The following is a 17,326-nucleotide window of genomic DNA, read 5'->3' as shown; positions in this document are numbered from 1 at the left end:
AGCCAACACAGCAAGCAGTCGGAATATATAAGGCATTATATAGACATGACTATTATTAGAAGTGTTCTATTTGTTATGAAACTGAAACCAAAAGCGCAACCGGAGCCCCAGTGCATGGATGGAACAGAATCAGATTAGCTATCAAAAATAACTAACACAAACACAAATAGAGACACAGACAGTAAACAGTGGTGAACAACACAGCTGTGAAGCCAACCAGCCGAATAATAATTGTTAAATAACAATGAGTGGTCTAATGCACAGACAAGACAAAGAGAGCTCATGTTCTCGGGTCCAGGCAAAATGGCAAAAGAGGACGAACCTGCCCTAATGTCACATTTTATAGAACAGGAAGGGGGAAGGGACCTGTTCTGAGTGACGAGCGCAGGGGCAAATGGCAGCTTTGATTGAATGACGTTTTGATCGGGTTCCTACGGAAGTGCGCAGAAACCCCTCCCCCTTGGACAGTGCTTCCGACTTAAAAGATAACAGGTGTTTATAGTCAGCTGCTAAAAGTATAGAAAGGCAACGTTTACTAAAACTAATACTGATGCCAACTATCATCCATTTAACCCCTTCAGACCTGAATTATGTTCCAAGGTTTTGAAAAATATAACAAACCTTTAATGCAACCAGAAATGAGACTGAATATATATATATATATATATATATATAATAATCAAAACTCTTTAATTGTAAAATTTTTGGTCCATTTGAATGTACATCAGGTCCAAACAGTTTTAAAATACCAATACCAACATCAGATGATAGCATCATATATAGCACTAAAGTTACAGTACAGTGTGAGGTCATTAGACTGCACTATATTTACGGTATAGTGTGAGGTCATTTGACAGCACTGTAGTTATGGTATAGTGTGAGGTCATTAGACTGCACTGTAGTTACTGGGCAGTTTGAGGTCATTAGACTGCACTATAGTTACTCTACAGTGTGAGGTCAATAGACTTATTTTATAGCCAACTCATTTTATAGTTTCGGTACACTGTTAGGTTATTGTATTCCTTATAATTGTATTTTATAATTGTATTTTATTATTATTATTATTATTATTATTATTATTATTATTATTATTATTATTTGTATTTATTATTTTATTTTATATTTATTATCAACTAATTTTTGTGTTCTGATGTAATTAATCAGTACTGGAGAACTGAGTCCAATAGCAAGGTTTCAGACCTACTGTCCATTGTAATATACGGCAATATTTGAAAAAATCCTGTATAAAAACTTGCAATCAAACATCTGATATTAAAGTTTAATGAATATGTTCCATCTTTAAATATTTTATTAAAACTATTAAATCTTGCAAACAATATCTATACATTTTCTTTACTTTGCCATATGGGGTGGAGTCCTGCCATGCCTTTCTTCAATGAGGTGGATTTTTTTCAAATTACAGCAAGATGAACTATACTGCCATTTGATTGGTTGTTAAACAGCCAATAAAAGGAACTTGAGGATATACAGTAAGGGGTGTTAACTAGGGTTGAGTGAGTACTCGGCTGAAACAAGTATCCGGTATGGATAATGTATTTTTTTATGAGCACGAGTATCATCTGAGTGAAATGTGTCAATATCCATACTCCTGATGAAGAAAATTCCTCATTGGTTAGTACTACCAGCTGCTAGCTGTGTCTGTCCACATCGTTCTGTGATAGGACAGCTACACACAGAGCTCTGTCTCCTCGCCTACACAGACTGCTGCAGTTCTGCTGCCCACACAGACGCAATCTCGCCATCGTCACAGGCAGCCTCTCTGTCTGCTCGCCACTCTTCTCTCCTAAAAGGTCATCTCTGTAAATTCAGCCGAGTCACTGTGAGAACTGGGCTCGAACTGGACGCGGTGCAGTCGCAGGTTACAGCTCAGGACTCTCACTGCTTCTAGCGGTTCATTAGAGTTTCAGCTCGCTCCTACCTCGGTAAAACATCTGACTTCAGTAATACATAAATGCATAAATGCATAATTCACCCAGCTTCACACCATCAGTTAATTTAAGAAAATAATAAACCAGCCCTTCCCCCCCCAACTGATTTTCTTAGCGGATTTGCTTAGAATAATTTTCTTAGTGGTTGAAGTGTATGACAAGGATTAAAGTTTTCTGTGTATATATGGATTTTTTTTGTTTTTATGAAATATAACATGACAATCACATCCTTTTCTCTTGTTAATAGACATTGCCAATGTTTGAATACTGTAGTGTGCCACCACAGCCAATAAAGGGTTAATGGGGTAAAGGCGGTGAGGTGGGGAGGTGGGGAGGAGTGTAGAGAGAGGGCATAAATGGTGAAGGGAGGTGGTAGTCACTGTGTGTGTTTGTGTTCAGTCGCTGAAACGTGTGTGTACTGCATAGAAGTGTAAGCAGCGTACTGGAGATGATCCCATGATTAGTATGTAACTTCATACTAACTCTGAAAGTTTATTGTAATTGACCTATTATTATTACTATTATTATTATTATTATTATTATTATTATTATTATTATTATTATTATATATGGAAAAATAGGCTATATAATGTTGACACAAACTTAACTGTACAAGGGAGCCTTTTTATTATAGTTAACTCAAATGTCAAGGTTACTCCGTTCCGGTGTCTTTAGTAGTACTACTTTCAGTATAGTTGTTGTTTTTAATGTTACTGAACACCGGGGTATTCATCAAGGGTTTTACACCGATTTGCTATTTCCGACACTTTTTATGTATTGAATAAAATACAAATTCATGTTAACTTGCATATGTCACTGTTCATAGAGTTTATTAAAAGAAAGGTGTTTTTACGGGAAAGTTAACATGTTTCATGGAAGTAAAATCAATACCTATAGGCTACATTTTACCTAGAGATCAAGGTCCGTGATCTTGAGGCTCAGCTTGTTGATCTGCGCTGTATTAGTGATATAGAAGAATTACTCAATCAGCCCATAAGAGAGATGGTGTGCACGCCAAAACCTAGGAGAGCTGAGACCTTAGAGCAGGACAGTGTAGAGAACTGCTGGGTTTACAGAAAAGGGCGCGCACAACCCTTAGAGACACCCCAAGAGCTAGAAATGCCCAACAGCTCAGAGGGTGATGGGAGGGCAGTTGAGCACCAGAGCACCATGGTGCCCACTCCCCCGCAGAAGATGGAGGTAGTTATAGTAGGAGATTCGAATCCTTAGAGGTGTACATCAAACAGTGTGTTCTAGTGATAAGGAGACCGCATGGTATCTTGCCTGCCTGGTGCTCTGGTTACAGATCTCCCTAAACTAGTAGACTGGCCAGAGCCGGGGGGAATCCAGTGGTCATGGTCTACATTGGAACTAATGACATAGGAAAAAGCAGGGCAGAGGTTCTGCAAGACAAATTTAAAGAGTTAGAAAAGAAACTAAAGAGCAGAACCTACGCAGTAGTTTTCTCTGAAATACTTTTGGTACCACGTGCATGGCCAGGGAGACTAGATTAGAAAGTTTAACCTGTGGTTGAAATCTTGGTGTAGGGAAGAGGGTTTTAGATTTAAGGAACATTGGTCTTTATTCCGGGATAGATAGGACCTGTACAAACCAGACGGTCTACATCTAAACAGGGGGGCTAATGCATTGGGAGAGCGTATGTGCAGAGTAATTGAGAATCTTTTAAACTAGGGACCATTAAGGAAAGAAAACCAAGTGAAACTACTAGTAGGAAAGTCCTGGAATGTTTGTACCTCAATGCCAGGAGTATAAGGAACAAGATGTTAGACCTAGAAGCCACAGTGCTGGCATGTGACTATGATGTTGTAGGAGTGACAGAAGCTTGCCTTACAGAAAATGATGAGGATGAATACAAGTTGAAAGGAGAGCAGTTTAGGAGATACAGGCAAAATTGAAGAGGGGGTGGGGTAGCATTATATGTGAAAAATGACATTGAGGCAGAAGAACTCAAATTAAATCCCAGTAACGGAACAGAATCTTTGTAGGTCAAACTTTTGAACAAAAGATCCAGAGGATTAGTGGTAGGAGTGTGTTACAGACCACCAAACTCAGATATTCAGAAAGATGTTGCATTATACAATGTAATCAGGACTGCATGTAGCAAGGATGTGGCTGTTATAATGAGGGATTTCAATTTCCCAAACAAACACTGGGAAAGCCCAGTTGGGACTACAGAAGCAGAAATAGAAATGGTTGAGATGGTAAATGACTGCTTTCTAACTCAATTTGTCAGCACATGCATTGACTTGATCTTTTCAAATGACCAAGATAGACTCAGAGGGACACTATTTAGAGAACCAATGGCAAACTGTGATCACAATATGGTTAGCTTTGAGGCATTCCTTTGAAAAACAAGGACCAAGTCTAAAACAATGGTCTACAATTTTAGAAAAGCAAACCTTGAAGGTATGAGGCGGCACTTAGAAGAGGTAGACTGGAGCACACTGGATACAGATTCAGTTGAAAATTGATGGTTATATTTTAAGAATATACTACTTGAGGCTCAGGAGAAATCTGTACCAAAACTTAGCAAATTGGGACCAAAAAACATTGTCCAAAATGGTTTAATAGAAGTATGCAAAAAAGTATCAAGAGAAAGAAAATGTTGTATAGCGCATACAAAAGTGATAGAGACGAAACAAAATACAAAGAATATGTTGAGCTGCAAAGAGATCTTAAGAAAGGGATCAGGAAAGCAAAGAGGGAAATAGAAAGAAACATATCCCTTGGAGCTAAAACTAATGCAAAGAGCTTTTTTTCAATATTACAACAGTAAGAGGTCAATAGAGGAAGTGAAACAGATAAAGGGCAACAATTGAAGTATCTTGGAAAATGAACAAGATGTTCTAAATTTGTATTTCACAGAGGTTTTTACAAAAAAAACAGATTACATGCCACAGGTTAACAACCAGTCCAGTCAAACCCAAAGAGAGATCAGGATACATGAGGAGGAGGTACTAAAGGGACTAGCAGAATTAAAAACAAACAAATCACCTGGGCCAGATGGTATATTTCCAACAGTACTTAAAGAAATTAGGGAAATTATTTATAGGCCACTAACTCAAATATTCCAAATGACACTTAGAACAGGGGATGTGCCAAACTGACTGGAAAACAGCAAATGTCATACCAATCCACAAGAAAGGGGACAAAACTGAGCCAGGAAATTACAGACCAATCAGTCTCACCTGCATTACCTGTAAAATGTTGGAAAAAATGGTTAGACAGAAAATAGAGGAGCAGCTTAATGAAAATCATATTCTTGGAGATAGTCAACATGGGTTTAGACGAGGCAGATCATGTCTTACTAATTTATTAGAATTTTTTGAACATGCAACTGCAGCTGTAGATCATGCGAAAGCATATGATATGATATACTTAGATTTTCAAAAAGCTTTTGATAAGGTTCCACACCAAAGACTGATTCTCAAATTGGAAGCTGTAGACATTCAGGGTAATGTAAGTAGATGGATTATGAACTGGTTGATGTAAAGGAAACAGAGGGTGTCGATTAGAGGAGTCGCTTCTAACTGGAGTGAGGTTGTTAGTGGAGTTCCACAGGGATCAGTACTAGGGCCTGTGCTTTTTCTAATCTATATTAATAATCTGGACTCTGGGATAGTTAGCAAACTTGTCACATTTGCAGATGATACTAAAATAGGTGGCTCAGCAGAAAAAATCTCGGCAGCACAGGTTATTCAAAGGGACTTAGATAACATTCAGATGTGGGTCGACACATGGCAGATGAAATTCAATGTGGACAAGTGCAAGGTATTACATGCAGGTAACAAAAATGTCCACTAATATTACACTATGGAAGGAATAGAACTAGATGAAGTAACACATGAGAAAGACCTAGGAGTCTACGTGGACTCCTCACTTTCACTATCCAAACAATACATAAGAATACATAAGAAAGTTTACAAATGAGAGGAGGCCATTCGACCCATCATGCTCGTGTGGTGTCCATTAATAACTGAGTGATCCAAGGATCCTATCCAGTCTGATTTTACACCTTGTTGAGTCAATGTGGGGAAGCAATAAAAAAGGCAAACAGAATGTTAGGGTATATTGTCCAAAGTGTAGAATTTAGAACAAGGGAAGTAATTTTGAGACTGTGCAATGCACTAGTTAGAGCTCATCTGGATACTGTGTACAGTTCTGGGCTCCACACTTCAAGAAAGATATCACTGCTCTAGAGGCAGTTCAGAGGAGAGCAACCAGACTTATTCCAGGTCTGAAGGGAATTTCCAACTTGGAGAGACAGAGGGAACTGAACCTTTTCACACAATCTGGAACAAACCTCCCAACAATGTAGTTGAAGCTGAAAATTTGGGAACATTTAAAAATAGACTGGATAGGATCCTGGGAACACTTAGTTATTAATGGACACCAAACAAGCACGATGGGTCGAATGGCCTCCTCTCGTTTGTAAACTTTATGTTCTTACATAAAAACGTGTCTTTGTAAAAATAAATAAAATCATAATTACTGTTTAACTTATTTTAAACTACAAGGGGATGTTTTATCTTGTTTATATGGATTACCTGTAAAAACAAATAAGGATTTTCATTAAAATCAATACACTAGTAGCTAATATGACATCATAATGCATTATACAACTTAGCACTGACTTCTTTTCTGAGTTTTTTTCATACCACCACTTTCATCCCTGGTTTGAGTGGTTGTCAATACATGGTCAGATAAAATCTAAGGGTAGACATTTGATTAAATATGTGATGAGTTGCGTTCACAGAAATGCTGTTGAGTTGAAAAGTGCTGTCCAATCAGTGCATGGCTAAATGGCTTAAAATACATTTGGAATATTTCAGGCACTCAATCACAGAAGGAAAACAATTATTTAGCAATTGTACCAAAAAAATTTAAACTCACACTTCACCTGACTCTTAAGCTGTTCTCATCTGTGACTTTGTAAGCTTACATGAATAATTGTAACAGCTGGAAAGTACAAATGTAATGACTTACTGGAACTAGCACTTGCATTTTCACATTGGGTTTTGTCAACACCACATGTCAGAACAGCATAACTGTATAAAAGCACTGGTGTATTTCATCCATTTTGTAATTTAGAACATGAAAGTGACATTGGATAGTTCATAGCAGATGGACCCAAACTGGTGACTCACATCATCACATAATCATTGGCTTATGATGCCAATACTAAAGAGCAGAAATGTGACTACTATGCACTGAAGGAGACACTTTCTGCTGGGTATAAGAGTACTGCAAAATGCATTACACAGTTGCAACGCTTATATGGCAAGTTATTGGAAGCAAGAAAAGCCACCTACTTGCTGCAAATCCACAAACCCATTGACTACTGTGCTACCCATGAGTATTAGACAAACTACAAGCACAAATAGACTTGTGTTGTGTACACATAAAAAAGTGTTACAGGGGCTATGTGTAATGCTCTCAGAAGCCAAGTAAGTGTAAGATTCAAGAATCAAGGACTATAGTACACCAACCTAATTTGCAAGTTGCTCTCCATTTTGCCCTCAGAACAGCCTGCGTTTATAGGGATATGGACTCAACAAGGTGTCAAAAGCGTGTCACAGGGATGCCATAGCTGTTGCAAATTGACTGGTGGTGGATTTCTACTCAGAATAGCTCATTCCATCTCATCCCACAGATGCTCCATTGGATTGACATCCTTAGGGCAGAAATGTGTTTTGAGATACTAAACCATATGGAGAAGACTTTAACATGTCTAATTTATTTAATTAAAAAAATATATATTACATACCAGCACCCAATAGTACAAATTATAAAAACTGAAACATTTAATTTACTTTGATTAACATGCATTTGTACTATGTTTTTTTGTTTTTTTTTTCCAAATTAGGAAAAATAGGAGTTCACTTCACGACATAGTAAAAATTAATAAGCTCTTGGACAATAATGACATATGATTTGAGAGGAGCACAAAACAATGCACATGATTAAAATCAGGTTTGCATGTGAAGAATAATAAAAATCATGAAATGTATGCTGGAGTAAAGATACAAGTTGAAAGACTTGTTACATACTGATTTAGGAACTTGCACACGTGTACACAGTTTCTTCAGAAGTGTATACACTATTCATATTTCTTTTTGTTGAATACGTTTGCTGTTATTTGACAAAAGCAAAATGCTTATTGTAATACCATTATAGACAATTTGACTTAAACACAGTTTTGACTTTGCAAGTGTACATTCTATGCAGGTTATTCTGAAACAAAATACCTCCATCATGCAATCCAAAATGACCATCCATCATCCGAATCCTAAGGTGTTGTTAAATAAAATAAGTAATTCACAATAATAATTTTACTTAGCTGCATGTACATGGAAGAGGATTGATTAATTAAATTGACTGAAATGTTCTTATGGATTATTCTGTGTTATATATAGAAAGGAAAGTAGATCTGCATAGAAAACAATAATAATCAATGTGCCACACCTCATAAAAAAATAAAATCTATAGTGCCATCAATGGCATCAAAATATTGCAGAAGAAATATTGCAATTTATAAATATGAATGCTATTTCTGGAAAAGATTTGTGGAAAAGGAATTTTAAAAAACAACCATTCATAATTTAAAAGATACAAAAATGTATGTTCATCAATATTCTATCAACCTTCTTTTTTTGTCTTTCATGTACACAAATAGTATCAACCCATTTTAATTAAGCATGCTGTATAAAGAGAGGTCATTTTCAAATCGAATATACCATAATAATAAACAGTTAGTTATGATACTTCACTCCTGAGACACCATGCTTATTCAACATAGATTTTATTGATCTGTAATATCATTGTAATATTCAAATGTAGTGCATAATGTTATGGAAATGTGCAAAACATGCTAAAATGTGACCTTTTTTGCACTTTGTGATGATATGGCAATGGCTGTGTGTATTGTCAAATAAACAAGTGCTTGAGTTCCAAGTCACTATCCTTTGCACCCAGTGCTAGAAGAAGTGGAAATTCCTGTTTAAATGAAAATATACAAATCCCAAAATGTAATTCTGTGATTTATTTCTCAAGTTCTCCTCCTCTGGGCATAACATGTCATTTGAACACTGTGCTGTCTGTACCATCCAAATCTGTTCATCAGAGATATCAACCTGGCAGAATGACTCATGTTATGATGCTATGAATGTTTTAAGATCCACGAAGGGAGGATGAACTTTGCACCAACCTGGATTGGCCCCAGTTTATGGTGTTAACATAATTTCAGTCTCCTTTTTGTGGACTTTTGCCAGCACACTGCATGGTTTAAATTCATGAGTCATCCCTGTGATGAGTTGGATTTGATGGAGATTTCGGGTATGTTGTTGAAAGATGTGGAACCAGAGGTTGATGGCATCAATTGGCCAGAAATTATGGAATTATGGAAAGTTTCACACTAAATTAAAAAATGCCAAGCTCCCACCCGCCAATTTATTTTATTTATTATTATTATTATTATTATTATTATTATTATTATTATTATTATTGTTATTATTATTATTATATATTTTTTTATTATTATTATTATTATTTTTATTATTATTATTATTATTTTTTTATTAGCAGACACCCTTATGCAGGGCGACTTACAAAGCATAAGAGCATTATATAAGTGCAATACAGTGTAGAATTACAGATCAAACATAGTAAAAATTACATACGAGAAATACAGTTAATACAAGTCCTACATCCTAGATTTGTGAGCTAATAATTTCAGACAAGATGTGAAGTCATAGTTAATAGCTCGGGGGAAAGGGACATAGAGGTAAACAATATACACAGCATGAGTACTAGCAATGTAAAAGCAGGTTGTACAATGAAAGCTAAATAAAGTGCAATTTAACAGGAGATCTGAGCCCCACAGGGAAAAACAGCAAAGTTACAGGTACAGTCTGAATAGTTGTATCGGAAGGTGGTCAGGGACTATGCTGTCCTGATTTCAGTGGGAAGGTCATTCCACCACTTAGGGGCCAAGGATGAAAAGGAGCAGGCTCTGGAAGAAGGGGAGTGGAGAGGAGGCAAAATTAGTCTTCTGGCACCGGAAGACTGGAGAGGTCTGGAGGGGATGTACGGAGAGGTCAGGGTCTGAAAGTAGCTTGGTGCAGTCTGATCAAGTCTTGTCTACTCCCATGTCATTCGCTTCTGTTCTTGGGGGACGATAATCTTGCGATACATCTCCTTTGTTCCTGGATCTTGGAGATGTCGCACCAGAACTCCATCACAGAGGTCCAGCCAAGGCCACTGCGTCAACAGCCTAAACATTTCTTGGGATTCTCCATGTTGTTCCTCAACAGTAGGTACCTCCTTACATCCTACATACAGCCTTACCCAGGAGAGCATAGAATCTGCTTCTTGGAGTCCTTTCCATCGTTCTGGGTCCCATGATGACAGCGGGATATCCTCGATCACAGCAGCCACCTGAACAGCGGGGCTCAATCCATACTCCAGGCCTTCCACCTGTTCTGTCTCTTGAAATGGTAATCAAGACGATTCATCAGCATTGACGTTGACCCTCCCCAGCCCATCGCTGCTCTGTTGCTCCCAACTTAGCTGTTTGAAGGTGGACCAGGGGGTTGTTATCTGTATAAACCTGGAATTTGGAACCCCACAGATAATCTTTAAGCTTTTCGGTAACTGCCCACTTGAGAACTAGCAACTCTAGTTTGAGCAAGCTGTAGTTAGTATTGTTGTGTTCCGTGGGATGAAGACTTCGGTTTGCATATGCCACCACTCTCTTTTGACTGTTCTGTGTCTGAGCTAGCACTGCTCCCAGCCCCTTCTTACTTGCATCAGTGTACAATAAAAAATGAAAGTACAGGTGCTTCCGTCAACTTCTGTTTTAAGGTCTGGAACGCCTGTCCACAATCAGAAGTCCAGGTAAAATAGCAGACTTTCTTACCTCGCTTCAGCACACTGATCAACAATGCATGTAGTGGTCTCACAATCGCTGCAAATCCTTGAAACTGCGATAGTAACCAGCAAACCTTAGAAACGACCTCACCTATTGTACAGTTTGGGGCACAGTCTAGTCTTGCACACTGTCCACCTTCTCAGGGTCTGGGGAAACAACTTCTGCACCCACCACATGTCCCAGTAACTTCACCTGCTTCTGGAATAGGCGTCACTTTTCTACAGCTAGACGACTGGGTCAGAGCATCTCCAAAACTGCACCTCTTGTGGGGTGTTCCCGGTCTGCAGTGGTCAGTACCTATCAAAAGTGGTCCAAGGAAGGAAAAGCGGTGAACCGGCGACAGGGTCATAGGCGGCCAAGACTCACTGATGCACATGGGGAGCGAAGGCTGGCCCGTGTGGTCCAATCCAACAGACGAGCTACTGTAGCTCAAATTGCTGAAAAATTGAATGCTGGTTCTGATTGAAAGGTGTCAGATCACACAGTGCATCGCAGTTTGTTGCATATGGGGCTGTGTAGCCGCAGACCAGTCAGGGTGCCCATGCTGACCCCTGTCCACTGCCGAAAGCGCCTACAATGGGCACGTGAGCATCAGAACTGGACCACGGAGCAATGGAAGAAGGTGGCCTGGTTTGATGAATCACGAGTTCAAGGTGTTGACTTGGCCTCCAAATTGCCCAGATCTCAATCCAATCGAGCATCTGTGGGATGTGCTGGACAAACAAGTCCGATCCACAGAGGCCCCACCTTGCAACTCACAGAACTTAAAGGATCTGCTGCTAACGTCTTGGTGTCAGATACCACAGCACACCTTCAGAGGTCTAGTGGAGTCCATGCCTCGATGGGTCAGGGCTGTTTTGGCGGCAAAAGGGGGACCTACACAATATTAGGCAGGTGGTCATAATGTTATGTCTGATCGGTGTATATACACTGTTAGTATTACATAAGTAATAAAAGATACTGGCACCAAAATATTTCCCACTTAATGTGTTACCAAAAACAAATCAAAAGATATTCAAAACTCAGTCATTTTTGTTAATTTGCTTTGTTTTTTGTTATTTTGTTTTTGTTTCATCATATAGGCAGGTGGTCATAATGTTTTGGCTGATCGGTGTATATATGCCATGTAATGCCTCTTGAACTTGTATTGAATATATCATTAATCAATATAACATGAAGTATTCAATAATACATGGATCACATCAGTTTAACGTGAGTAAAACTCAATTAATTACATATGAACAAGTCTGTTTCGACTTTTGTAGCAAATATGCCTCTTCATACCTCTTTCATGCCTCACCTCCGAATTTCATATTTTTGTGTGGGATATGATCAAGTTGGTAAAGTTAATATAGTTAATATATTTTTAATAAAGAACAGTAGTATATATTTTTCATATGTTTTCCCATATAGTTTGTATTATGTTAAAAACATTGACAGTACAGTACCCTAATTGTAGTAAAAGGCATGTTATACCCAATATGTATTGATTTGTGTTACAATCCAAAATGGGTGGTGTAAGGGTATGATAAGGAGGACATAAAACACACAAATTCAGTAGTGGGAGAGTGAGAGGATGCAACTTTGTTCAGATGTATTTGTAAGTTAAATTATATGCTTGATTCACTTTTCAATGTAAGACTGAAAAAGAGTTTCATCAGCTGTGCGATATTATTTCAAAATATACATCTGCATGTTTGGTCACAGCTTCAAAATCTGGAACAATTTCCAAAATGAAATTCTGATATTTTGTCAAGATCTGATGTGTTGGAGTTAACAGACATTTGACTTTTTTGTTTTTTGTGACCCACTTTGAGTTGCTTTTTTCTGTCAGATTTGATTACTTTGTAACAAATTAAATTTCACCATGCCTCAAGGGCCGAGCTCAGCTCCCATGCAGCAATACTTCCTGCAGGATAGCACAAGTTAAGAAGAAAAAAGGCTTGAAAAGAGGGTCTACCACAGGGACAAAGGGAAAACGGCAAGGTAGTTTGTCAGAAAACCCCACAAGCCCTCAACCCACACATGCAATACAAAGGTAAAGAATGAAACAACCCCATCATCCTTTGTGCTTAAAGTTATTAATTCTGACACCGGACTGCAGTTTATAGTTTAAAGAGTGTGATTTTAGCTTTAAACTATTATTAATAAATACATTATTTCTCATCATATAGAATACTTTTGAAATACATATTTAGATCCATTTAGAAATGTTGGCATTTTATTAAATGACTCATTAATGGGAAACCCTAAAAGTGTTAAAGCTTTACATCCCAAACCCTTCCTTCTTTCTTGTATTATAAAACTGTTGTCTATAATCCATATAAACATTTGCATTACATCTTGGATCTTGTATTGCAGAAAATATTAAAATAATCCAGTGCTTCTGAATAGCGCTATGGAACTGACCTTCAACTGGTCCCCCAATGAAGGTTTTGAACCCCTGGGGATGCAGTTTTGCCCCATTGAAGCCGACACTGAGCTTATCCGTGATTTATGGGTTGTATGTCTAGATAGGATTTAGGATTCAGTCTACAGTGCTATCAATCCTTCAGCTTTTGTCAGCACTTAAGTAAGGAACAACATAACCCTCTGTTAGATTTTTTTTTTTAAATCAAATAAATATAATGAGTTTTTAAATCTTGGCATGTCCCTGAATTAAGTAATACAATAGGTTATTAAAATACAAACATGCATAAAAGAAGGCTGATTTAAGTTGTCATCATTTCAGTTCAGTGTTCACAGGAACAATTCATCACCACTATAACCCTTCTACCTTACACAGGAGACATGAAGACAGACACACTTGTCTTCTGAAAGTGTGCTGTCAAGCACATTTTTATTTATTTATTTGTGTATTTATTTATTTTACACTGCAAGTCCATAGCACAAAAAGCATAGAAAGTAGCTTTCACTGTTACCCTGTAAATCAGGGGTGGCGGTGTTGTACAGGAACCCTAGAAAGCTGCCATGATAAACCTAATGATGTTGACCACATTAAAACCATTGATGTCCAAACTATATAGGACTCATCACATACGATTATTACCTGTACAATCATGTGTTCCTTTTTAAAATAAATGTAATATATTTGAAAATAAATCTAAATTGTATTTAGTAAATGTCTTCATCATTCTCACTGTGTATATATGTGACATTTTAAATTAACTCCAGTGAATTGTAGAAAGAGACTATAAAGAGCAAATGTTTAGACTCCATGGGAAAAACAAATTACTTTAATTATCTGCTGGCTGTACACATAAACACCATTCTGTACCTTTTAGGCTGTGCAAAATGTCAAGCTTGAACCCAAAAGATGATTTACTTATTTTGAGAAGACACTTTTGGGATTAAATGAAAAGCTAAATTTCTGCTCCTGTAAGTGTGAGACATGAAAAGAGAAATAGTCAAGCAGAGGAAGGAAGCCAACAGAATAGCTGTCATCAAGAGTGAATGTTAAGATTTAAAAAAATATCCTTAAAATAAAAGAAAGGAAGAGAAAGGGTGAGAGATGAGAAAAAGTGTTCACATTTATCCGCAAAATAGGCAGGAGGTCCAGAGCAGAGATGCGGAGATAATGTAGAAAAAAGGGATAGGAGCAGAAGGTAGAGTAAAGAGACAGTCTGACAGCACAAAGACACGAAGGAGCGTCCCGATGAAGAACAAATATACCTTTTAAATATATGATAGAAATTTGTGATCCTCACAAATGTCATATGCCAAAATTTACACTATCCTATGGGTCCTGTATATACGGGTCCTATGGGATATATTTCAAGTATATTTTAGACTGTAATCCATGTATGAAATGGAGTCTATCACTTAGCAAATGCAACCAGAAAATGTATTGCATGATAGGCTATGAAAACAAACCATTTTATGTTAATATTGTCAATGTTCACATTGACTGAAACTGTTTAATCAAGGACCTCCAAATCCAAATATTTTCTGCAATTATAATACATTGAAGGTTTACCTGCACATTTTCACATACTTATAATGCTGTCTGTAATTCATATATCAGCCTGAAGATCCTCTAAATATTTACATCTCTTTAAATTAAATTTTCTCTGTCAAGCATGCAATACGTTTCAAGACAAGAAATGAACAAGAAATAATGACATTGCTGCCCCACTGCTGACAGATTGTATATTATACCGAATAGTGAAACATTTACTTTGAAGTATTTTATAATGTGGAAATGAAACGCTGTGTGAACTCTATAGTGTACTCTTCAGGCTGCACATCCCCTTTCAACAGAAGCTGCCCACACATTCTGTAGGGAAATAAACCATATAAACTATTGAGGGTCTATATATTTGTTATTAAATGTAGAGTTTTCATTTTTCATTATATCATATTATGATGTTTACTCCAAAGCAGATACAAGCTCAGATAGCAACATTTTTTTTTCTTGTATCCATAAAAATACAAGCATACTGTACATAAGGTGAAAAAAGTTTTACCAAGGTCTAGAACTACACATAATAATCACTGGACATTTTTAATTACACTTAGCATCATTTATCTTGTATAGAAAGTACATAGTGGGAATTTAAGTGGGTGCTGGATGTGTGGCCTACACAGAAAACAGTTATTCTCTTATGGATTTTTGTTTTAACTACTTAATTAATATAAAGTCTGGGATCGAGAGAGAGTATAGAGCGAACAGAAAAGCTAATAATCTGTAAGTCTTGAAATTCCTCCAAATTCTTTCTAAAAATCACAAAACATTGACTAATTTTACAGTTTTATTTATTTAGTATATATTACACACTAATACAGCAATCTGAAGTCATACGTAAATATAACAATACGTTGCGAATGCAACCCCGGTTATCTGAAAAAGGAAGCACTGCCCAAGGGGGAGGGTTTTTTACGTACTTCCGTAGGAAGCCGACTGTATAACAAAACCGTTGCAAGGGAGGAGGCAATGAGCTGATAAGGGAGCCTGCACCGAGGTGACCACTAGGGGGTCTCCGCAACACAACACAGTTACGCTGTTACCGGGAACTGTCCAGAATCAGCATAAACAAAGCGGGGCTACAGAGGTCAACTCTTACGCCCTCTGCAAACAATAGCAAGGCTGGCTGCTCTACTAGTGCAGCTAGGAGCAAGGCTGCAATCTACTTGCACAATATCTGGAGTGGGCAATCAAGCAACTTGATTAATTAAGCACTGGATTAATCCATAGCTAGCTAGTCAGCCAGACAGACAGGGCATAGGACCTCACCATTCCAGGCGGGCAAGGTGCGACAGCCGCAAGCGGCACAATGGCAGGGACGAGAGAAGCTCATTGCCGAGCACACACATGCATGTCCAGGGAAACGTGCAGCGGGGGCGCCGGTCAGTGTTTGCACCAGGGGGCTCCCTACTGCAAGTGCGTCTCCACCCGGCAACGTTTATGTACACTAGGGCACTGCAACACCAACCAGACGCAACCTTGTTCTGTTGACGGACAGAACACTGTGTATGCCAAGCACCAATTGCCAGATACAAGTGCCGCGTAGGCCGGTAGGCTTAACCACACCGCGTGTGCTGGGGTTTCCGGGGACACTGGGTGACATGGGGTCCGGGGTCCGATGGGGCCGAGGGTAGTAGACCACCAGCCGTAGCGGGATCTAAAACCGAGGCCTGCACACACTGATGAGGAGGCTTAGCAGAGCTCGCTCTCAGCGAACTGAGAGAGCGAGATCTCCTACAGCCGCAGCTGCGGGCTGTAGTGCGGGCGCAAGCTGGCAGAGGACCCTTCACGCGGACGAGATCTCTTACGAGGCTCAGGCCGGGCAGCCAAGCCTCGGATTTTACTGCCGCTGCTAGCACTCCTGCTGTGAAGAAAAAAGCCCTGTGGACTAAAAACCCAACACAGCAAGCAGTCACAACTATTATTTTCGAAGTGTTCTATTTGTAATCGAAACTGAAACCGATAGCGCAGCCGAAGCCCCGGTGCACGGACGGAATAGAGTCGTATTAGCTATCAAAAATAACTAACACAATACAAATAGAGACACAGACACAGTAAACAGTGGTGGACAACACAGCTGTGAAGCCAACCAACTGATTAATTATTGTTAAATAACAATAAAGGGTCTAATATTCAGACAAAACACAGAGCTCATGTTCTCGGGTCCAGGCGAAATGGCAAAAAAGAACTAGCCTGTACTCACGTCATGTCTTATAGAACAGGAAGTGGGAAGAAACCTGTGCTGAATGACGAGCGCAGTGGCCAGTGGCAGCTTTGATAGAGTCAAGTTTTCCGATAGGGTTCCAACGGAAGTGCGCAGAAACCCCTCCCCCTTTGTCAGTGCTTCCAACTTGAAAGATAACAAAGAAATCTAATTTGTTTTGCGTTTTACAAAGTGGAGTATAAATACATAAATACTGAAAAGTGTCCTGACAAGGTAAGGATGTGTTCTTAGGGTCACAA

Source organism: Amia ocellicauda, chromosome 13, assembly GCF_036373705.1.
Source record: "Amia ocellicauda isolate fAmiCal2 chromosome 13, fAmiCal2.hap1, whole genome shotgun sequence".
In the NCBI taxonomy this organism is placed as follows: domain Eukaryota; kingdom Metazoa; phylum Chordata; class Actinopteri; order Amiiformes; family Amiidae; genus Amia; species Amia ocellicauda.
This window is presented reverse-complemented; position numbering follows the sequence as displayed.